This window comes from Lagenorhynchus albirostris, chromosome X, assembly GCF_949774975.1.
Source record: "Lagenorhynchus albirostris chromosome X, mLagAlb1.1, whole genome shotgun sequence".
Taxonomy (NCBI): domain Eukaryota; kingdom Metazoa; phylum Chordata; class Mammalia; order Artiodactyla; family Delphinidae; genus Lagenorhynchus; species Lagenorhynchus albirostris.
In genome coordinates this window covers 87,499,878-87,524,241 of record NC_083116.1, presented here as the reverse complement: position 1 = coordinate 87,524,241, position 24,364 = coordinate 87,499,878, and the positions used below count along the sequence as shown (strand labels likewise).

Here is a 24,364-nt window from a genome sequence, read left to right as displayed (position 1 = left end):
TTGCCACAAATTTGGCAGCTTAAACCAGCACGTATTTATTATTTCACGGTTTCCACAGGTAACACGTGTGGCATGCATCAAGTGAGTTCTCTGGTTAGGGTCTCACAAGGCTGAAATCAAGGTGTCAGTGGGCCTGGGACCTTACCTGGAGGCTCCGGGGAAAAAGCAGCTGCCAAGCTCATTCATCCAGGTGAGTGGCAGAATCCAGCTCCTGTGGTGGCAGGACTGAACTATGTCCTTGCAGGATGTCGTCAGGGCTGCTCTCAGATCCTAGAGGCTGCCTGTGTGTGGTTCCCTCCATCTTTAAGCAAACAGTGGTGTGTCAGATCCTCCTTGGGCTTCAGATCTCTGTTGCTTCCCTCTGCTGCAAGCCAGAGAGAACGGTCTGCTTTTAAAGGGCTCCTGTGGTTAGATTAGGCCCTTTTGGATAATCCAGGATAATCTCCTTATTTTAAGGTCAGGGGTTTAATAACCTCAATTACAACTGCAAAATCCTGTTAGCCATGCAGCATAGTGCAAATGTGCACGTGATTCCTCCTCTAATTCGCAATACCTGGGATTATGGTGGGATATGTTGGGAGACCAGTTTTAGAATTCTGCCTACCACAGCCTTTACTAACCATCAGATGATTATTTGTTAAAACCCTGTTTTGCGACCCTGATGGGGTATCTGTAATTCCTGTGATCATACTGCCCACTCTTTACTGAGTTCCATCATGTCATCATGTAGTTTTACTTGCACCAGGTGCTTGTGCCTTCCCAAGTGTATTGGTCAGGGTTCCAGAGGAACAGGACCAATAGGATATTTAGAGAGAGAGAGAGAGAGAGAGAGAGAGAGATTTTTTTTATTAGGAATTGGCTCCCATGTTTGTGGAGGCTGACAAGACCCAAGACCTGCACTTGGCAAGGTGGAGACCCAGGAGAGCTGATGGTGTAGTTCCAGTCCGAGTCCAAAGGCCTGAGAACCAGGAGAGCCAGTGGTGTAAGTTCCAGTCCCGAAGTTGCTGGCATCGTCTCAAGAAGATGCGCTTTTCCAGTTCAAGTCCGCAGGCAGGGAAAGACCGGTGTCCCCCCTCAAGCAGTCAGGCTTGAGTCCCTCCTGCTTGAGGGAAGGTCAGCTTTTTTTGTCCTATTCAGGCTTTCGAGTGATTGCCATGGGACACTCCCACTAGAGGGCCACCTGCTTTACTCAGTCTACCTATCCAAATGGTGATCTCATCTAAAACTCCCTCACAGACACACTCACAATAATGGTCGACCTAATATCTGGGCATCCTCCGTGGGCCAGTCACGTCGACACATAATATCACACATCACTCCAGGCACCTTGACACAGTCCATAATTTAACATTTATTTAAGAATTCCTATTCTATCTCAATTAACTGTTCGGTTTCCCAGCTTCGTCGCCTATAAGACGGAGTTGTGAATAATTTCACTTGGTTCGTTGCATTTAAACTAATTACCTTTAAGGTTATATGTGTGAAAGGGAAAAACGGATCAGGAAGCAGCTTACATTCTTTACCGTATAGGAGAATTCTGCATCATGTGGCATGCAGATTTAATAATACCTAATATTTATGAAATATTTACCATATTTAGCAAGTCCTTTTGTAAGCTCTTTAAATGCTTTACCTCATTTGTTCAGCAAAACACCATGAGATACATGCCATTGTTAGTCCCCTTTCCGTATGAAGAAACTGAAGCACAGAAGTTAAGTAATTTGTCCAAGATGACAGCTGGTAAGTGGCAGGCCCAGGATTGGAATCTATGGCTTCAGAACCAATGTCCCTAACTAATTAGTGTGACCATATAATTTGTCATCCACACCAGCATGAGAGCACTATTAAAAATTATACCTCAGTGGGCATAAAACAGGAAAGACTTACACGTATGAAGACACTGCTCACTCTGTTAGTGAACATTCTTTGGGTTGCAAGTAGCAGAAAATTCTTTCCTAGATTGGCTCAATTCAAAAGGAAGTTCATGATCTCAGAGTATTTGCAACATCAGCATCACTTTTCCTCCCTCTGCTCGATTATTCCTGTCAGCATTCAAACTGGTGTTGTTATTATTATTATTATTATTATTAAAAAACAAACACAAAACGACGTTCTTTTTGCCTCACTCCCTCTTACCTCCTATGGGGCCTTTTCTCCTCCCCTTGGTAGCAGACCTCCCATAAGGAGCGTCTACACTCGCTGTCTCCAGTTCCCCTCCTCCCATTCTGTCTTAATCTCACTCTGATCGAACAAGTACACCTTCACCTAAACTGCAACTGTTGCGGTCAACGTAAGAATGACATTGATATTTCTAAGTCAATGGCTGTGTCACAGTCCCCTCCTTAAGTGACCCGTCCATAATTTTGGACCCAGTTGATCCCTCCCTCCACCTGGAACTACTTTCTCCTCTGATGTATTATTCAGCATTCTCTAGAGACGTGGAAACAATAGGATATGTATACGGGAAGTGATTTATTAAAAGGAATTGTCTCACACAGTTGTGGAGGCTGAGAAGTCTCCCAGTCTGGTGCCTGCAAGCTGGAGACCCAGAAGAGCTGGTGGCCTAATTCAGTTTGACAGTGGCCCGAGGACCAAGAGAACCAACGATGTAGATTCCAGTCGGGGTCTGAAGACCTGAGAAACTGTAGTGCCGAGGACAGAAGAAGATCAATGTCCCAGTTCATTCAGTCAGGCAGGAAAGACTCAGTTTTTCCTTCCTCCACGTTTTGGTTCTGTTCAGGCCTCGAGGGATTGTTTGATGTCCACGTGTGCTGGGAAGGGCACACTGCTTTCCTGAGTCCACAGATTCAAATGTTAGTTTCACCTGGAAAGAGCCTTACGGACATACCCAGAGATGACGTTTAGCCAAATATTTGGACACCCCGTTATCCAGTCAAGTTGACACATACACACCTGCGTTCCAGGACAGTACTTTCCTGGTTGTTCTCTGATGTCATGCAGCTGTAGCTCCTCAGTCTTCTTGGCTGTTTCTCCTCCTGTTCCTGTGACCTCTTGATACCGACAAACCTCAGAACTGAATCCTTGTCCTCTTCTCCTCTCTACCTACACTCATTCCTTTCGTGATCTCATCCAGTACTGTGGCTTTCTATGCCATCTGGACCCTCTTCTTTCCCCAGTTTAGATATCCAACTTAGACTCCAGCGTCTGTTGCCACTGTCCACTTGGAAGTCCACGTGGATGTCTAATAGACATTAGATTTTAGCCCTGTAAAAACTGAACTTATTTCAAACAGTCGACTTCTGTTCTTTGTCATCTCAGTTAACATTATCCTTCTAACGACAGCCTCTTCAATAAGTGGTGCTGGGAAAACTGGACAGCTACATGGAAAAGAATGAAATGAGAACACTCCCTAAGACCATACACAAAAATAAACTCAAAATGGATTGAAGACCTAAATGTAAGGCCAGACACTATAAAACTCTTAGAGGAAAGCCTAGGCAGAACACTCTATGACATCAATCACAGCAGGATCCTTTTTGACCCACCTCCTAGAGGAATGGAAATAAAAACAAAAATAAACACATGGGACCTAACGAAACTTAAAAGCTTTTGCACGGCAAAAGAAACCATAAACAAGACGAAAAGACAACCCTCAGAATAGGAGAAAATATTTGCAAACGAAGCAACGGACAAAGGATTAATCTCTAAAACATACAAGCAGCTCATGCAGCTCAATATCAAAAAAAAACAAACAACCCAATCCAAAAAATGGGAGGAAGACCTAAATAGACATTTCTCCAAAGAAGACATACAGATTGCCAACAAACACATGAAAGGATGCTCACCATCAGTAATCGTTAGAGAAATGTGAGTGAAAACTACAATGAGGTATCACCTCACACCAGTCAGAATGGCCATCATCAAAATATCTACAAACGGGCTTCCCTGGTGGCACAGTGGTTGAGAGTCCGCCTGCCGATGCTGGGGACACGGGTTCGTGCCCCGGTCCGGGAAGATCCCACATGCCACGGAGCGGCTGGGCCCGTGAGCCATGGCCGCTGAGCCTGTGCGTCCGGAGCCTGTGCTCCGCAACGGGAGAGGCCACAACAGTGACAGGCCCGTGTACCGCAAAAAAAAAAAAAAAAAAAAAAAAAATTTACAAAATTAAATGCTGGAAAGGGTGTGGAGAAAAGGGAACCCTCTTGCACTGTTGGTGGGAATGTAAACTGATACAGCCACTATGGAGAACAGTATGGCGGTTCCTTAAAAAACTAAAAATAGAACTACCATACGACCTAGCAATCCCACTCCTGGGCGTATACCCTGAGAAAACCATAATTCAAAAAGAGTCGTGGCCCACAATGTTCATTGCAGCTCTATTTACAATAGCCAGGACATGGAAGCAGCCTAAGTGTCCATCGACAGATGAATGGATAAAGAAGATGTGGCACATATATACAATGGAATATTAGCCATAAAAAGAAGCGAAACTGAGTTATTTGTAGTGAGGTGCATGGACCTAGAGACTGTCATACAGAGTGAAGTAAGTCAGAAAGAGAAAAAAAAAATACCGTAGGCTAACACATATATATGGAATCTCCAAAAAAAAAAAAAAGAAGTGGTTCTGAAGAACCTATGGGCCAGAAAGGAATAAAGACACAGACGTAGAGCATGGACTTGAGGACACAGGGAAGGGGAAGCTGGGACGAAGTGAGAGAGTAGCACTGACATATGCACACTACCACATGTAAAATAGATAGCTAGTGGGAAGCAGCCGCATAGCGCAGGGAGATCAGCTCGGTGTTTTGTGACCACCTAGAGGGGATGGATAGGGAGGATGGGAGGGAGACGGAAGAGGGAGGAGATATGGGGATAGATGTATTATGTATAGCCGATTCACTTTGTTATACAGCAGAAACTAACACACCATCGTAAAGCAATTATACTCCTATAAAGATGTTGAGAACAAGCAACAGCAACAAAACAAGCAAACAGAAAAACACGTTATCCTTCTAGATGCTCACTTAGAAAGATTGGGGTCAGTCTTGCCATTATATCCATCCAGAAATCCTGTTGCTTCCATGGTCTAATGCCTCCTCCCGTGCTACCACTTGATTCTAAGCCACTACACTTTATTGCCTTAGAACAACAACAACTTGCAACACCTTTGAAGTATTTACGTGGTCTACCATTTTCTACAAGATTTGCTCTTGTGTTACTTCTCTGAAATCCAACTACACTACCACTAGATCCCTCCACACCTACCTTAACCCTAGTAGTTACACTTTAACTGAAGCCTCTTGCACTGGCTGTTCTCTGTGTTGCAAAGATTCTTCCTCCACATATTTAACAGCTCGCCCCGTCAACTCCTTCAAGACTTTACTCAAATATCACTTTCTGAGGAAGGCCTATCCTGACCGCTTCACAAAATTTCCAGTTTCTCAGCATTCCAGACCTAGTTTGCTTTTCATAACAGTGTAATCTTCCTACATACAGTATAATTTAATCATTTATTTTATTTATTGTTTATACAGTTACCCCAAAATATGAGTTCTATGAGGGCAGAGACAGATGTCTGTTTTGTTGACTACAGTATCTTCAGGGTCAACAGGAGTGCCTGGCAGTTAGCTGGCAGTCACTACCGTTTGGTCCATTTCCCAAATAGACTGGAAGTGCAAAGTAGGGTGGGTTCTAGACATGGCGAAGTCTAGCTCAGGGATGTCATCAAGGGTTCAGATACTTTCCCTCTCTTTTTCTCAGCCACCTCAGTGTCCTCATCATTCTGGTCCCCAGATGTCTGTAGCAGTTCAGGGCTCGTATCTAGGCATGGTAATATTTAGGCAAAAAGGGAAAATATCTTCCAGTGTTCCTTTTCAAAGAGAAAGAAAACTGACATGATACTTTCCAGAAGATATCCACCCGCATCGACCCAAACATATGAGACTGAATCTGGTCACATGACCAACCTAAAATCAGAGATTGTCAAGGATATTGGATGCATCGTGACCGGCTTAGATGAACATGAGATGATGAGGAGTTTATCACAGTGTTCCCTGAAACACATCTGTGCACTGGTGTGATAAGATGAGAGCGAGGTCGGGGGCGGGGCGGGGAGAGAGAGAGAGGAGAGAGAGAGAGAGAGGTTGTGTGTGTGTACTTGATAGGGGGCGGAATTCTGGTACTCAGTGGTTTCAGATTGTAAAGAAACAGATTATGGTAATTCAGGAGGCAGAAGATGGGGGAAAGTTGACGTCTTGCATACAAACTCCTGGTCTGTTAATGGCATGAGGCTAACATCATCTGATATGTCCATCTCATACTAGGTAATGCTTTGACAGAGGCACCAGAAACGCTCACAGTCAAGTTGGTAGAGACACTTTTACCCACACAGTGTTTAGATAGGCATTAAAAGTGTTTTATTTCATGGATGAGTAACCAACCCTTTCTGACTGATAACATCTTCACGTAGCCATGTTAATACCTTTATTCAAATCTCAAGGCTTCCCTGTCTTGGGACCTTCCTATTCTCTTTTGTTGGGTTCAGTTTTGAAATAATATATACGTGCATACAAGAGAAGCGTAAAACATATATACGGAGATTTATAATGAGGAATTATAACGTGAAAACCTATGTGACCACCACCCAGGACAATGAGTCAGATAGTATGAAAACCCCAGAGCCCCTGAGGCTTCCCTCCCTGACCACAACCGTGTGTCTCCTCAGTAGAGAAATCTGCCATCCTAATCGTTGTTCAGTATCTCTTTTCTTTTAATTCATTCATTCATTCATTCATTTTGGACTGCGTTGGGTCTTCGTTGCTGCGTGCGCGCTTCCTCTAGTTGCGGCGAGCGGGGGCCACTCTTCGTTGCGGTGCGCGGGCCTCTCATTGCGGTGGCTTCTCTTGTTGCGGAGCACGGGCTCTGGGCCCACGGGCTTCAGTAATTGTGGCACGCGGGCTCAGTAGTTGTGGCTCACGGGCTCTAGAGCGGAGGCTCCGTAGTTGTGGCATGCGGGCTTAGTTGCTCCGCGGCGTGTGAGATCTTCCCGGAACAGGGCTCAAACCCGTGTCCCCTGCCTTGACAGGCAGATTCTTAACCACTGCACCACCAGGGAAGTCCCCAGTATCTCTTCTTGTTGCTCATTGTAGCTTCACCTACCACCTATGTAAACTACACTAAACTATCTAGTTTCATTAAAGAACAAAAACAAAAAGCCCTTATGGCATCAGGCATCCCATGTCTGCTTTGAGTTTTTAGTGTACACTCAGAAAACCACCTCATGTAACTTGTGTCTAGAGGCTCCTTGAAATGTATAAAGAAATCCCTCTTCCCAGGTTAAAGGGACAAACCCTCTTCCCAAATATGTGCTTGGGGGTGAATTCAATGCCAGGGTATACATGAGAGCTAAACGGTGTTCTCTACCTCCAGTGAGTCTATAGTCTAGGTAGGAGGATGGTGCTTACCGACGCTGTGCACTGGCAGAGCTGAAGACAGCTCAGGTTAGCAGCAAGGCCATGGGTGAGATATTCTCTGTGCCGCCTCTCCCTAGTTTGTGATTTGGGGCGAGGCTCTCTACCTCTCTGAGCCTGTGTACTTACTTCTTAAAGAGAGATTTAAAACCTGCTCCCCAGGGTTGCCATGTGTGGAAGTTTGTAGCTCTCTGCTGTAACCCACTGCACTGCTCCGAAGGAAGGGTGAACAATATTTCGGTTCTCCCTGAACAGTCTACACGGCATACATACGAGCCTAGTGACTTTAGTACCTACTAGGTGTTAATGTGAGGATTTCTGTGGCCCCAGGAACACACCAAGGCAGCTAAGTGGAGTGGTAGGAGGCTGGACATTAAGATCAGAAATATCGGGCTTAATGATGATAATCATGGTGAAAGCTAACTTGCATTGTGCACTGTAAGCCCCCACAGGCACAGGGAGTGTGCCTCGTAGCGGGCACCTCAGTGACACAGTAAGTTCTGAGTACTGAGACTAGAAGCGTCTAGGTTAATGATGTACTTTACTTTTTAAAGAATCAAAAATGTTAGAGAGGCTTAAGTTCTGTTGAGTATTCCCTGCGTCCAATCTATTGCTCAAAACATATTATATGCACCATCTCATTTAATCCTTACCATGGCCTGAGGAGGTAGGTATGCTCAGTGATTACCCCTATTTACCAGTCAAAAACCTTGAATTCAGAGATTAAGTAACTTTTCTGTGATCACACAGTTAATAATGAAGGACACAGGAAATGATCCCAGTCGGTATCTAGAACCCACATTACTTTTTGTGAGGGAGATACTTTTTGGGGGAAATAATTTCAAACTTAGAGAAAAGTTTCAAAAATAGTGCAAGGAACTCCCATTTCTACTTCACCCAAATTCCACAATAGGTAATAGTTCCCATATTTGTTCTCTCTCTCCTCCACCTTTCTCTTTCTGTCTGTCTCACTGTCTTGTTTTCCTGTCGATACACACACCACACGCAGGCGCACATACGTACAAACTTTTTCTAAATCGTTTGAGAATAAGCTGCAGACATGTCCTTTGACCCCTAAATACTGCAGTGTTACTTCCTGAGAACTAGGGCATCTTTTGGGGTAAGCACTGTACAATTATCAAAGTCAGGAAGCTAACATTGATACAGTACTATTATGTATCTCATCACAGACCTTATTCAAATGTGGCAATTATCTCAACAATGTCATTTATAGAAAGTTTTATAATTTTCTCTTCTCCTCTCCGGTCTAGAATGACGCTTGTATGTATTTGTTGTTTCACTTTAGTCTTCAGTCTGGGACAAGTCCTCAGACTTGCTGTCTTGAACGACCATAAAAGTTTTGAAAGTATGAACCATGCCCCTCAATTTGGGTTTGCCCGATTTTCGATTCTCATGACTAGATTCAGCTTGTGTATCTTTGCCAGGGAAACGACAAAAGTGATAGTATATCCTTCTCAGTGCATTATATCAGTCGGCACATGCTATTTATTTATTCTGTACTGGTGAGGTTAAAGTTGATCACTTGGTTAAGGTTGTATTCACCAGGTTACCCCAAACTAAAGTGATTATTTTCCCTTTGTCCACTTAAATATATTGTGGGGGGATACTTGGAGACTATGGAAATATCCTGTTCTACCATCATTGATGATTCTTCCCTAAACCCACTAATGAATGGTGGTTGAAAAATCATGCATTTCCAACTCCATCATTTCCCCCCCATTTACTAGTTGGGATTCTTCTGCAATGAAGAGCTTTTCTCTGACCCTCATTTGTGAATTATTCATGTCTTCGTTGATATCCTATGAGCTCATGGACATATATTTTATTCACTGGCTATATAAACCCATTACCATCGCGATTCAGTTTGATGCTCCAATTTGCCCAGATTTGGTCAGTGGAACAATGGAAGCCCCGTAAATCTTGTTCCTGTATCCTTTTAGGTGTACCCCTATTTTTCTTTGAAAATTTCTTTTGGTACAGCAAGGTATTCCTGGCTCTTCTTGTACTTTCCCTGTTCCGGCCCTGGAATCAGCCATTTCCCAAGGAGCTCTGGTTTCTTTTGTGTAGAATGGTATTTAGAATCAAGTCTGTGCTTTTAACTATTGTTCTCTTACTGGCAGTATGAATTTACACCCCCCTACATTTCCCTTAACTTCATTACCCAATATGTGGAATTGGCATAAAAATAGGAATTTTTTTTTTTGGCTGTGTTGCGCAGCTTGTGGGATCTCAGTTCCCTGACCAGGGGTCAAACCCAGGCCCCAGCAGTGAAAGCGCTGAGTCCTAACCAATGGACCGCCGGGGAATTCCTAAAAACAGGGGTTTTGTTATTGGTATGTTGTAAGGTTTAGATACAGTAATGAAGCATGTAGTACAGTGCCTGGCACACAGGTAGTTTTTAAAAAATAGCATAATTTCGGCATCAGAAAGAATAACAACAATAATAATAATAATGGTTTATCACCCAGTGAATAAAATAAGAATCTTTAAGTCCATTTGAAAATAAGTGGTAGCTATTTTCATCATCATTTTTGTTACTACCAAGTACTTCTGACTGTCAATAAGAGATACCTCTGGGAAAACCCTCAGGTTTACAATAGTAGCCTTGTCAAGTCAAGGCCAACTCAACAGCATCACAGAGCTTGCAAAAATAGAAACATGAAGAATGATCGCAGAAGCAGGCCTCAGGCCTTGGTGACTGACACCACTTCAGTATTAGAAACAAAGGACATGAAGTGAAGAGCACCAGCTAGTCCTACAGCCTGCCTCTGGCACCCAGGACCTCCCTTATCATGGCCCTAAGAGCACTGTACTGTGAACAGTTGTTTGTCTGCTTCATTCATTAGACTGTGAGCTGATGGATGTAACTTGTTTATGACTTATTCTCGGCACCTAAAACAGTACCTGTCCGATAGGAGACATTCGACAAATGTTTGCCGACTGAATGAATGGAAGTGTTGAGCAGTTTCAAATATCTCATTAGGATAACTAAGGAAAGGAGGAAACTAAGGCTCAAAAAGGTAGAGAAGCATCCCCAAGGTCATACAACTAGTAAGAGATAGAGGTGGAATTCCATCCTGGTCTGACTCTAGAAGCCTGAAGTCTTAAGTTGTATTGGCCTCTTTGGACAATGGGCCTTCCCAGAAAGATTAACTTGTCCAGTTTCCATGTTTCCCAGAGTCAGGTGGGAGACCCGTAGGCACCAGATTGCATATCCGAGACTGCTTCAAGGATCAGGCATTTAATTCAACAAATATTTATGGATCACTTACTATAGGCCTTTCCATCTCGGGGGACAGAGCTCTGAGCACAATAGTCAGATCCCCTGTGTTCATCAATATTTCATTGTAGTGTGAAAAGACAGACAGTGAAGAAAGGGATAGATAAGATTTAATATGGTGGAAAAGTTATAGCTTGATTATCAAATAGGTAATCATCCATCATGTGTGTGTGCAGAAGAGAGAGTGGATGTGGAGGTGAGAGAGAGCTTGCTGGGTTCAGGGAAGTAGGAGTAGTTTGTAATGGCTGGAGGTAGAATGAGATGTAGACTGGGGACTGAGGTGGGAAATTGGAAAGCAGAATCCACAAGAAGGTGAGTCACTTAACTTCCCTGAGATGAAGTGTTCTTTTCAAGAAAATGGGGATTTGAATATCTGAGAAAATGCATGGAAATGTCTAAGGCTGAAATCTAAAAACAGTAATTTTATTGTTATGAAGTAATGTACATTTAAGATTCTTTCATGTCTTTTCATATCTTGAGAGTTCATTTCCTTTTAGCTCTGAATAATGTTTCATTGTCTGGATGGACCACAGTTTATCCATTCACCTACTGAAGACCATTTATTGCTTCCAGGTTTTGACAATTGTGAATTAAGTTGTTATAAACATTTGTATGCAGATGTTTATGTGTTTATAAGTTTTCAATTCAGTTGGGTAAATACCAAGGAGCATGATTGCTGGATCATATGGTAAGAGTATGTTTAGTTTTTTAAGAAGTGCGAAACTGTTTTCCAAACTGACTGCACCGTTTTGCGTACCCACCAGTAATGAATGAGAGTTCCTGTTGTTTGACATCCTTGCCAGCATTTGGTGTTGTCAGTATTTTGATTCGGCCATCCTAATAGGTGTGTAATAGTATTTCATTGTTGTTGAACATCTTTTCATATGCTTATTTACCATTTGTACATCTTCTTTGGTAAGGTGTCTCTTCATATCTTTTTTTTTATATTAGGCTATTTTTTAAGCTTTATTGAGGTATAATTTGTATACAAAAAATTGCACATGTTTAATGTATATATTTTGATGAGTTTGGTCATGCGTATACACCTGTGATATCATATCTGCAATCAAGGTATTAAACATATCCATCACACCCCAAAATTTCCTTGTGCTCTTTTGTGTATTTTTTATCGTTGTTTTGTGTGGGGTAAGAACACTTAACATGCGATGTATCCTCTTAACATATTTTAAAGCACACAATATTATATTGTTAACTATAGGTACTGTGTTGTACAACAGATCTCTTCTTGTTGAGTTTTAAGAATGCTTTGTATATTTTGGATAACAATTCTTTATCAGATGTGTCTTTTGCAAATATTTTCCCCAGGCTGTGGCTTGTGTTCTCATTCTCTTGACATTGTCTTTTGCAGAGCAGAAGTTTTTTATTTTAATGAAATCTAGCTTATCAGTTATTTATGTCATGGATCGTGCCTTTGGTGTTGCTAGCTACCATGTAGGGCTGCTAAAATTTTTTTGTTGATGAGATTCTCCCAGAAAGGCTCACAGTTGCAGAGTGGTCTGCTTGGAACCTGATCTCAGAAGTCGTAGAAATAGTGTCTGCAAAAATAACATCTACTGTATCAAGTCCCTATTGGAAGTGGGTATCTTTCCAATCTGTGGTCTCTATAAAATATTAATTTGTTATGACAGCAAATACTCAGTTATTCCCACCATATTTCCAGAAGTGTTCTGTACCCTGGATATGCAAAGACCAATGAAATATGGTATATCATAATCATGGATTTCACCATCTTGTGTGGGAAACAGACAGACAAATGATAAAAGAAGGAACTGTAGACTCTGAGATATAAATCTGTACATACTACAGTGGAAATACTAAGGAGGGACACAGGAAAAGTGGACCGGAGAAATGGGCAGAGAAGGAGTATCCCAAAATAAGGGCAGGAGATAAGGGCAGGAGAGCTGTCTCTTCCTTGTTAAGGTCAGAGACTTCACCTTTACATGACCATTGATTTCTTCATTGAATTCACATCCTTGTTTTTATCTGTATAAACCTGAATGAAATATGTCTTTATTATGTGAAATTAAATAATTTAATTATCAGACACGTATTTGTTCAACTGTTTCTCCATCCAAAAAGTAAAAACTACTTGAGAAGCTATGTTAAAAATTAATCAGTTTATATTTGATAAGTTTTTGGAGAATTACCAAATCAAGTCCAACTGTAAGTTCAGATCAGACGGTCAGAAAATAACAGACTGTCCCAAGTACATTGTGAAATCATACGTTAAGAAGTTCAGAATGTGCTGGTACTAGATATTTCTCAAAACAGAGCAATGATCAAGTACATAAACTTTCTCTAATTGAGGGTAAACTGAGTACAGTGATATCCTGTATTCAGTAATTTATCATGGATTTTCCCCAATGAACAAATGGCTCATAAAAAATAGCCATGTTTTATTGGGTGATTATCAGATCATGTGTCATCCACATTTATACCACGAATGTTTATTGAGCACCTGCTGGACACATTTCCAGGCTATGTGCCAAATTCTGTGAACACGTGTGACATGGACTGAGTCCCATTTTTCAGCGACTTCTCAGATTAATGAACATAAAAACACAGAAACAGATAATTTCTGGATTATTATCAAGACAACATGACAGAAGTAAGCACAGTGGACATTAAAAACAGAGAATGTGATGCTAATTCAAAATTTCTAAACTGCTTCTCATTCTTTATTAGATAGTTGCTATTATTATCATTCCCATTGTTCAGATAGGGAAACCTAGGAACAGAGAGAATGGTGCCAGGAAGATAGCAGACACTCATAATCTGTGGAATGCATGAAAGTATTTGACCAACATTTCAGAGACAGATACTGTATGGAAGTAACTTTTTATATTAAAAAATTAATAATCTTTTTAGAGCAGTTTTAGGTTTATGAAATATGAACAGAAATTACAGAGTCTCCATATAACCCCTCACAACCCCCTTCCCCTGTTATTAGCATCTTAAGTTAATGTGGTACATTTGTAACAATTGTTGAGCCAATATTAATATACTATTAATAACTAAAGTCTCTAATTTATATAAAGTTTCACTCTTTGCATTATACCGTTCTCTGGGTTTTTGTAAATGTATTAGATTTTTCTACCATTACAGCATCATACAGAGTAGTTTCACTGCCTGAAAATCCTCTGTGCTCCACCTGTTTTAGCCCTTCCTCCCTCCCCCCTACAACCCAAACCCCTTGCTGCCACTGATTTTTTTACTCTCTCCATAATTTTGTCTTTTCTACAGTGTCACATAGTTGGGATCATACAATATGCAGTCATTTCAGATTGGCTTCTTTAACTTAGCAATTAGGGATCCTCCATGTCTTTTTATGGCTTGATAGCTCTTTTCTATCATTGAATAATATTCCATTTTATAGATGTACCACAATTTATCCATTCACCTTTGAAGGATATTTTGGTTATTTCCAAGGTTTGGCAGTTATGAATAAAGCTAGTATAAACATCTGTGTGCAGATTTTTGTGTGGATATAATTTTCAATTCATTTGGGTAAATACTAAGGGGTTTTGTAAGAAACTGCCAAACTGTCTTCCAAATTGGCTGTACTATTTTTCATTTCCACCAGCAATGAATGAGAGTTCCTTTTGCTCCATATCCTTGCCAGCATTTGGCAGTGTTTTGGATTTTAGCCATTCGAATAGATTTATAGCAGTTTCCCGTTGTTTTAATTTGCAATTTCCTCAATAAATATGATGTTGAGCATCTTTTCACATGCCTACTTTCCATTTGCATATCTTGTTTGGTGAGATATTTGTTCATATCTCTTGTCCATATTTAATTGGGTTGTTTTCTTATTGTTGAGTTTTTTCTTTGTATATTTTGGATATCAGCCTTTTATTGGATCTATGTGTTTTGCAAAGATATTTTTCCCAGTCTTCAGCTTATCTTTTCATTCTCTTAAGAGTGTATTTTGCAGAGCACAGTTTTTAATTTTAATTAAGTCTAAGTTATCAGTTTTTTCTTTCATGGATCATACATTTGGTATTGTATCTAAAATGTAATCGCCAGGGACTTCCCTGGTGGTCCAGTGGCTAAGACTCCATGCTCCCAATGCAGGGGGCCCAGGTTCAATCCCTGGTCAGGGAACTAGATCCCACATTGCCACAACTAAAGATCCTGCATGTGGCAACGAAGATCCTGCATGCCACAACTTAGACCCAGCACAGCCTAACTAAATAAATAAATGTATGTATGTATGTATGTAATCGCCAAACCCAAGGTCACCTAGATTTTCTCCTATGGTTTCTTCTAGGTGTTTTATAGTTTCATGTTTTACATTTAGATCTGTGATCCATTTTGAGTTAATTTTTGTGAAAGATGTAAAGTCTGTGTCTCCACTCATTTATTTTGCACGTGGATGTCCAGTTGTTCCAGCATCATTTGTTGAGAAGACTTCCTTTGTCCATCAAATCGCCTTTGATTTTTTTGTCAAAGATCAATTGACTTGGGCGTCCCTGGTGGCGCAGTGGTTAATAGTCCGCCTGTCGATGCAGGGGACACGGGTTTGTGCCCCGGTCTGGGAAGATCCCACATGCCGCGGAGCGGCTAGGCCCGTGAGCCATGGCTGCTGAACCTGCACGTCCGGAGCCTGTGCTCCGCAATGGGAGAGGCCACAACAGTGAGAGGCCTGCGTACCGCAAAAAAAAAAAAAAAAAAAAAAAAAAAAAAAAAAAAAAGATCAATTGACTATATTTGTATGGGTCTGTTTTTGGGCTCTCTATTCTGTTCCATTGATCTATTTGTTTATTATTTTGCCAATATGACAAGGTGTTGATTATTGTAGGTTTATAGTAAGTCTTGAACTTGGGTAAAGTCAGCTACCAACTTTGTTCTTCTTCAGTATTGTGTTGACAATTTTGGTATTTTGTCTTTCCATATAAACTTTAGAATCAGTTTGTCAATATCCACAAAATAACTTGCTGTTACTTTGATTGATCTATAGCTAACATCTTGACAATGTTGAGTCTTCCTATACGTGTACATGGAATATTTCTCCATTTATTTAGCGCTTTTCTGATCTTTCATCAGAGTTTTATAGTTTTCCTCATATAGATCTTGTGCTTATTTTGTTAGATTTTTTACTTAGGCACTTCATTTTGAGGGAAATGTTACTGTATATGGTGCTGTGTTTTTAACTTCCAGTTCAAATTGTTCATTGTCTGTACATAAGAAAGCAGTTGAATTTTGTAAATTAGCATTGTGTCCTGAAACTTTGTTATAATTACTTATTAGTTCCAGTTTTTTTTGTTGTTGTTGATTCTTTGGAATTTTCTATATAGACAATCATGTCATCTGTGACCAAAGATAGTTTTATTTCTTCTGTCCCAATCTATATACCTTTTATTTCCTTTTATGTCTTATTCCATTAGCTAGATCTTCCAATATAAAGTTGAATAAGAGTGGTGATAGTGGACATCCTATCTTAGGGGGAAAGCATCTAGTTTCTTGTCATTGATGTTAACTGTAGGATTTTGTAGTTATTCTTTATCAAGTTGAGGAAGTTCCATTCTCTTCCTTGTTTGCTGAAGTTTTTAATCATGAATGGGTATTGGATTGTTTCAAATACTTTTTCTTTATCTACTGATATGACAATATTATTTTTCTTCTTTACCTTCTTGATGTGATGGATTACATTAACAGATTAGTAAATATTGAACCAGCTTTGCATACCCAGAATAAGTCTCACTTGGCTGTTGTGTGTAATTTCTTTATACTTGTTGGATTCAATTTTGTAATATTTTGTTGAGGATTTTTGCATCTATGCTCATGAGAGATATTGACCTGTATTTCCATTTCCTATAATATCTTTGGTTTTGGTGTTAACGTAATGGCTGGACTCATAGAGTAAGTTAGGGAGTGTTCACTTTGCTTCTATTTTCTGTGAGAGATTATGGAGAATTGGTATAATTTCTTTCTTAAATGCTTGGTAAAATTCACCAGTGAACCAGTCTGTGTTTGGTGCTTTCTGTTTTGGAAAGCTCTTAATTGTTTATTCAATTGCTTTAATAGATGTAGGCCTATTCAGTTTATCTAATTATCCTTATGTGAATTTTGGTAGATTGTGTCTTACAAAGAATTGGTCCATTTCACCTGTGTTATCAAATTTGTGGGCATAGAGTTGTTCATAATATTCCTTTATTTTCCTTTTAGTGTCCATGGGATCAGTAGTAATGGCCCCTCTTTCATTTCTGATACTAGCGATTTGTGTCTTCTCTCTTTTTTTCTTAGTTAACCTGGATAGAGGTTTAACCAGGTCAATTATTTTGGCCTTTTCAAATAACAGATTTTGGTTTTGTTGATTTTCTGTATTGATATCCTGTTTTCAATATCACTGATTTCTACTCTAAGTTTTATTATTTTTCTTTTTATTTTGAATATAATTTGCTCTTCTTTTTCTAATTCCCTAAGGTGGAGACTTAGATTATTGATTTTAGGTTTTTCTTCTTTTCTAATATATGCATTGAATAGTATGAATTTCTCTCTAAGCACTGCTTCCACTGCATCGCACAAATTTTGATAAGTTATATTTTCATTTCATTTAGTTCAAAATGATTTAAAATCTCTCTTGATATATCTTCTTTGACTCAGTATTTATTTAGAAGTGTATTGAAGAAGTGTGTTTAGAAGAAGTGATCTCCAAGTATTTTGGGATATTCCAGGTATCTTTCTGTTATTAATTTTTAGTTTAATACCATTGTGGTCATTTTCATTTAATTCCATTGTGGTCTTTGTATGATTTCTATTTGTTAAAATTTGTTAAGGTGTGTTTTAGGGTACATAATGTGGTCTGTCTTGGTGAATGTTCCATGTGAACTTGAAAAGAATTTGTATTCTGTATTCTGGTTTTGGATAAAATATTATATAAATGTCAGTTCATTCCAGTTGATTGATGGTGCTGTTCAGTTTAACTAAGTCCTTACTCATATTTTGCCTGTTGGATCTGTCAGTTATATAGTCTCCAACTATAATAGTGGATTCATCAATTTCTTCTTATAATTCTGTCAGTTGGACAAAATATTATATAAATGTCAGTTCATTCCAGTTGATTGATGGTGCTGTTCAGTTTAACTAAGTCCTAACTAATTTTTTGCCTGTTGGATCTGTCAGTTATATGGTCTCCAACTATAATAGTGGATTCATCTATTTCTTCTTACAATTCTGTCAGTTTTTGCCTCACATATTTGATGCTTTGTTGTTAGGCACATACACATTAAAGACTGTTATGTCTTCTTTGAGGATTGACCCTTTTATCATTATGTAATGACCCTCTTTATCCCTGATAATTTTCCTTGATCTGAAGCCTGCTTCCTTTGAAATTAATATAGCTGTTAATATAGCTATTAATATAGCTATTAATATAGCTACTTAAGCTTTCTTGATTAGTTGTAGTTTGGTAGACCTTTTCCCACAACTTTACTTTTAACCTGTGTCTCTATATTTAAAGTAGGTTTCTTGTAGACAATATATAGTTGTGTCTTGTTTTTTATCCACTCTTTTTATTGGTATATTTAAACCATTGACATTTCAAATGATTATTGATATAGTTGGATTAATAGCTACCATAAGTGCTACTATTTTCAAAACCAGGTTTTTATCTTATTTTTTTAAAGAATGAATACTCTTTTAATCATTTCATCTCCTTTACTGCACAGATACTAGCTACATTTCCTTGGCTTTGCTTACCTATAAATTTGAAAACTAAATTTGCTCAGGATAGTATAAAATTGACCAGGAGAAAACGTTCAAGGCAAAACAGCTAAAAATCTCTGTTTTTGCCTGATGCCTAACTTAATCTTCATGGGAACATTATGAACTATTTTCTGACATATGGTATGTGCAATGATTTTCCTAATTCCACAATAGAGGAAGCAGAGGCACTTGAGGCATCTCAGGTCACTTGCTGAAGGTCCCACTGCCAACAATGGCTGAAGCTGGAATTTGAAACCAAGTGGTCTGGCTCATTACCCATGTTCTTTAACTTATTCACATTAAGCAGTTGGGGCCCTGATAATTTTGAAGGGGGGTGCGCAGCTGCATACACCAATATCTTCTGTCATCTGCTACTGGGGCTAGTGAAGAAGATTGCTCCTTCAGTGCTCTCTCTGTCCCCCAGGATCTCATTCATGCTGTTCCCTGCCTGGACAACTCACCACCCACTCTCCACTGGGCTACCTCCTACTCATCCTTTAAATCTGAACTTACTGGTCACTTGGGGAGACTTATACCCTTAAGCAGCATTATAGTCCCCTGCCATATGCTGCTAGAGCTCACCGAATTCTGCTCATCACAAAGTGCACTCATCACAGTTGAAGATTATTTGTGGTCTGCCTCCCCTCAGCTGACTGTGAATTCCCTAAAAGCAGAGTCTATGTCTGCCTTTCTCAGCCGAGAAGCCCCAAATCCTCACTATACAGGAATGTGAGGTCCATAGATCTTAGAGGAATTCTATTCCTGCTGGGACCAAATGATTGGTTGAGGGTGGGTGCTAGCATATATATGAATAATTCAACATCTTTTTCCTATTCAACCAGGAAAAATTTAAAAATGGATAAAAAGATGCAGCTAAAGATTGACATTTTGATGGAATGCAAAATGATGGATTTCTAGGGAAGAGACTGGTTAGGTTATTTTATTATAACATACTTATGTGTGTAATACACACATGAGATTATATATTTGAACCATTAATGTATTAACAAAACAAAATGCTCAAAGTATTTCCTATATATTATATGTAGTATATAACATATATAATATGTTAATGCAGTATATATATAGGCAGATACCTAGATAAAGGGAAATATTCACTTTACACAGTAATTAGTACTAGAACAGCCATTTAGGGTTTACAAAAGTGAACAATCTAGTACACTAAGTGAATGAAGCAGAAATTAGTAACTGAAATTAAAGTGTCTCTAACAGAGTGCCTGTTATATACTGGGTGCTCAGTAAGTATTTGTTGTGTAAATGAATCTGTGCATCCTTTTCCCTTATAGTTGGCATTCATGGAGCACTTCTTATGCGCTTCACCTAAATGCCGCCTGGAAGGCCTTCTGCTTTTCTGTAGTAAGTACTCTCTTCCATCCTGCACACAGCTTTTCAAAACTTCTCACCTCTCATCAGACCTTTCCTTTCACTAATCACCTCCACCTCAATCGTAACATATAAGCCTGACTACTTAATCAAGGAAGGAGGAAAAAAATCTAGTAATTTTTTAAACAGTTCTACTGCATTATAGTTAATATACCAAAAAATTTACCCGTTGTAACTCTAAATTTAGAGAACTTATAGGAAATGTTTACAGTTGTACAAACATTACCACCCACAATCCAGTTCAAAAACACTTACATTATGGATAAAATTCCCTCATACTTATTTTTTAACAGCTTTATTGTGGTATAATTTTCATATACAAATCAAATATACAATTTGATCTTTTTACATATGTATATACTTTTGCAACAATTATCACAATCAAGATAGTGAATATATTCATGTCTCTTTCTCACTCCTCCCACCACTCCTTATCCCCATGCAACCATTGATCTGATTTCTATTATTTTTTATTAGTTTATATTTCCTAGTTTTATATAAATGGAATGACACATGCAATTTCTTTCTGGGTTCTTTCACTCAGATAATTATTTTGAGATTCATCCTTGTTGAAATATTTTGAGTTATTTCTTTGTGGTTGCTTTGAGGATTACAATATGCATTTTAATTAAACCAATCTACTACAGATTAATACTAATCTAAATGCAGTAGTGTATAGAAAGTTTGCTCCAGTATAGCACCCTTTTGTCCTATTATTTCATATGTATTACCTTTATGTTATAAACCCAAAAATACAACGTTGTAATTTTTCATTAAACAGTCTTATATTTTCAAAGAAACTAAGAAAAAAAATATATAATATATGTATAAATACTGTGTATAGTATTTACTCATATATTTACTATTTCTGGTGCTTCTCATTGCATCTTATGTTTTCAAGCTAATGCCTGATATAATTTCCTTTCAGTTTATAGGACTTCCCTTAGGATTTCATATAGGGCAGGTGTGCTAGCAATAAATCCTCTTAGTTTTCATTTATCTGGGAATGTCATTATTTCCATTTATTTTTAAAGGATAGTTTCACTGGATATAGAATTTTGGTTGACTTTTTTTTTTTCCTTTTAGTACTTTGAACATGTCATTGTACTATCTTCTGGCCTCCATGGTTTCTGGTGTGAAGTCAGCTATTATTGTATTGTTATTCCACTATAAGTGGTCATTTTTCTCTTGTTCCTTTTAAGATTTTCTCCTTGTATTTTAGACTTCGACTATGATGTGTCTAGGTAGGGATACCTTTCTGTTTATCCTGCTCATGGTTGGTTGGGCTTCTTAGATCTATATATATTGTTTCTATTAAATTTCAAAAATGTTGGCCATTATTTCCTCAAATGTTTTTCCACCTTTCTCTCTCCTCCCCTTCTGGCATTCCCATTAAATATATATTTAGGTGTATAACATGTTGGTTCACAACTCTCTGAGGCTCTGTTAATTTTTCTTCATTTTTTATTCTCTCTGCTCTTATTTTAAATTTTTTATTGACGTATAATTGACATACAACATTGTATTAGTCTCAGATGTATAGCATAATGATTCAATATTTGTATATATTGTGAAATGATCACCACAATGTCTAGTTAGCATCTGTCACCATATATAGTTACAGAATATTTTTTTCTTTGTGATGAGAACTTTTAAGATCTACTTTCTTAGCAACTTTCAAATATAGAATACAGTATTCTTAACTACAGTTGCCATGCTATAAATTATATCCCCAGGGCTTATTTTATAACTGGACTCCCTTCACTCATTTTGCCACCAACCAAGCCATGCCCCAACAACCAGCAATCTGTTCTCTGTACCTATAAGCTTTTTTTTTTAAACATCTTTACTGGAGTATAATTGCTTTACAATGGTGTGTTAGTTTCTGCTTTATAACAAAGTCAATCAGCTATACATATACATATAATCCCGTATCCCCTCCCTCTTGCATCTCCCTCCCACCCTCCCTATCCCACCCCTCTAGGTGGTCACAAAGCACTGAGCTGATCTCCCTGTGCTATGCGGCTGCTTCCCACTAGCTATCTATTTTACATTTGGTAGTGTATATATGTCCATGACACTCTCTCACTTCGTCCCAGCTTATCCTTCCCCCTCCCTGTGTCCTCAGGTCCATTCTCTATGTCTGTGTCTTTATTCCTGTCCTGCCCCTAGGTTCTTCAGAAACTTTTTTTTTTAGATTCCATATATATGTATTAGCATATGGTATTTGTCTTTCTCTTTCTGACTTACTTCACTCTGTATGACAGTCTCTGGGTCCATCCACCTCACTGCAAATAACTCAATTTTGTTTCTCTTTATGGCTGAGTAATATTCCATTGTATATATGTGCCACATCTTCTTTATCCACTCATCTGTTGATGGACACTTAGGTTGCTTCCATGTCCTGGCTATTGTAAATAGTGCTGCAGTGAACATTGTGGTACATGACTCTTTTTGAATTATGGTTTTCTCAGGTATATGCCCAGTAGTGGAATTGCTAGGTTGTATGGTAGTTCTATTTTTAGTTTTTTAAGGAACCTCCATACTGTTCTCCATAGTGGCTGTATCAATTTACATTCCCACCAATGGTGCAAGAGGGTTCCCTTTTCTCCACACCCTCTCCAGCATTTATTGTTTGTAGATTTTTTGAGGATGGCCATTCTGACTGGTGTGAGATGATATCTCATTGTAGTTTTTTTTTTTTGTTTTTGTTTTTGTTTTTTTTTTGCGGTACGCGGGCCTCTCACTGCTGTGGCCTCTCCCGTTAAGGAGCACAGGCTCCAGACGTGCAGGCCCAGCGGCCATGGCCCACGGGCCCAGCCGCTCCGCGGCATATGGGATCCTCCCAGACTGGGGCACGAACCCGCGTCCCCTGCATCAGCAGGCGGACTCTCAACCACTGTGCCACCAGGGAAGCCCTCATTGTAGTTTTGATTTGCATTTCTCTAATGATTAGTGATGTTGAGCATCCTTTCATGTGTTTGTTGGCAATCTGTATATCTTCTTTGGAGAAATGTCTATTTAGATCTTCTGCCCATTTTTGGATTGGGTTGTTTTTTAGATGTTGAACTGCTTGTATATTTTGGAGATTAATCCTTTGACTGTTGCTCCATCTGCAAATATTTTCTCCCATTCTGAGGGTTGTCTTGTTTATGGTTTCCTTTGCTGTGCAAAAGCTTTTAAGTTTCATTAGGTCCTATTTGTTTATTTTTGGTTTTATTTCCATTTCTCTAGGAGGTGGGTCAAAAAGGATCTTGCTGTGATTTATGTTGTAGAGTGTTCTGCCTATGTTTTCCTCTAAGAGTTTTATAGTGTCTGGCCTTACATTTAGGTCTTTAATCCATTTTGAGTTTATTTTTGTGTATGGTGTTAGAGAGTGTTCTAATTTCATTCTTTTACATGTAGCTCTTTAGTTTTCCTGAGCTTGTTTTTTTTTTGTAGATTCCACATATAAGTGAGATCATATGGTACTTGTCTTTGTCTGATTTCACTTAGCATAATGCCCTCGAGATTTCATTATATTTATGGCTGAATAATATTCCATTATATATATATATCACATTTTCTTTATCCATTTATATTTTGATAGATATTTTGTTTATTTCTGTATCTTGACTATTGTAAATAATGCTGCAGTGAACATGGGGTGCATGTATCTTTTGGTTTTTTTAACATCTTTATTGGAGTATAAGTGATTTACAATGTTCTTTTTGAGTTAATGTTTTCATTTCCTTCAGATAAGTACTCAGAAGTCGAATTGCTAAATCATATTCTCTCTGCTCTTTAGATTAAGTAGCTCTCTTGGTATATAGTCAAGTCCACTGACTCTTTCTTCTGACATCTCAAATCTGCCATTGCACCCCTGTAGTGAATGTTTAATTTTATTATTGAACGTTTCAACTCCAGAATTTACATTTGGTCCTTTTTAATAGTTTCTCTTTATCTGTTGAGACTCTCTATTTGTTTTGTCATTGCCATCGTATTTTCCATTGATTATTTTAGTATTGTTTCCTTTAATTCTTTCAGCATACGTGCATACCTTGTTTTATTGTGCTTCCCTTTATTGCATTTCGCAGATACTGCATTTTTTACAAATTGTAAGTTTGTGGCAACCCTGCATTGTCAGGGTTAGAATTTTTTAGCAATAAATTATTTTTTAATTAAGGTATGTACAGTTTTTTAGACATAATGCCTATTGCACACTTAACAGAGTGTGGTATAGTATAAACAACTTTTATATATACTGGGAAACCAAAAAACTTGTGTGACTTGCTTTGTTGTGGTATTTGCTTTACTGCAGTGCTCTGGAACCAAACCCGATCTCCATTGTATGCGTGTAGTTATATTGGGTTGGCCAAAAAGTTCGTTCAAGTTTTCCATAAGATGTTATGGAAAACCCGAATGAACTGTTTGGCCAACCCAATAACTGCTTTGAATGATCTGTCTGCTAAATATAACATCTGGGCCAACTCAGAATAAGTTTTGCCTATTTTTTTTCTCC

At 38.8% G+C, this 24,364-nt stretch overlaps 1 long non-coding RNA gene across 2 annotated transcripts in view; it reads left to right on the top strand.

Moving 5' to 3' along the window:
- Nucleotides 1–24,364, top strand: part of LOC132513938 (uncharacterized) — a 49,819-nt gene that overhangs the window by 10,857 nt on the left and 14,598 nt on the right. The window contains exon 3 of one of the 2 annotated variants that reach the window (XR_009538589.1): nucleotides 59–190. This is a non-coding gene — a long non-coding RNA (uncharacterized LOC132513938). Of the gene's footprint in view, nucleotides 1–58; nucleotides 191–11,493; nucleotides 11,576–24,364 lie in introns of those variants that run through there. The other variant, XR_009538588.1, reaches the window with a different exon arrangement.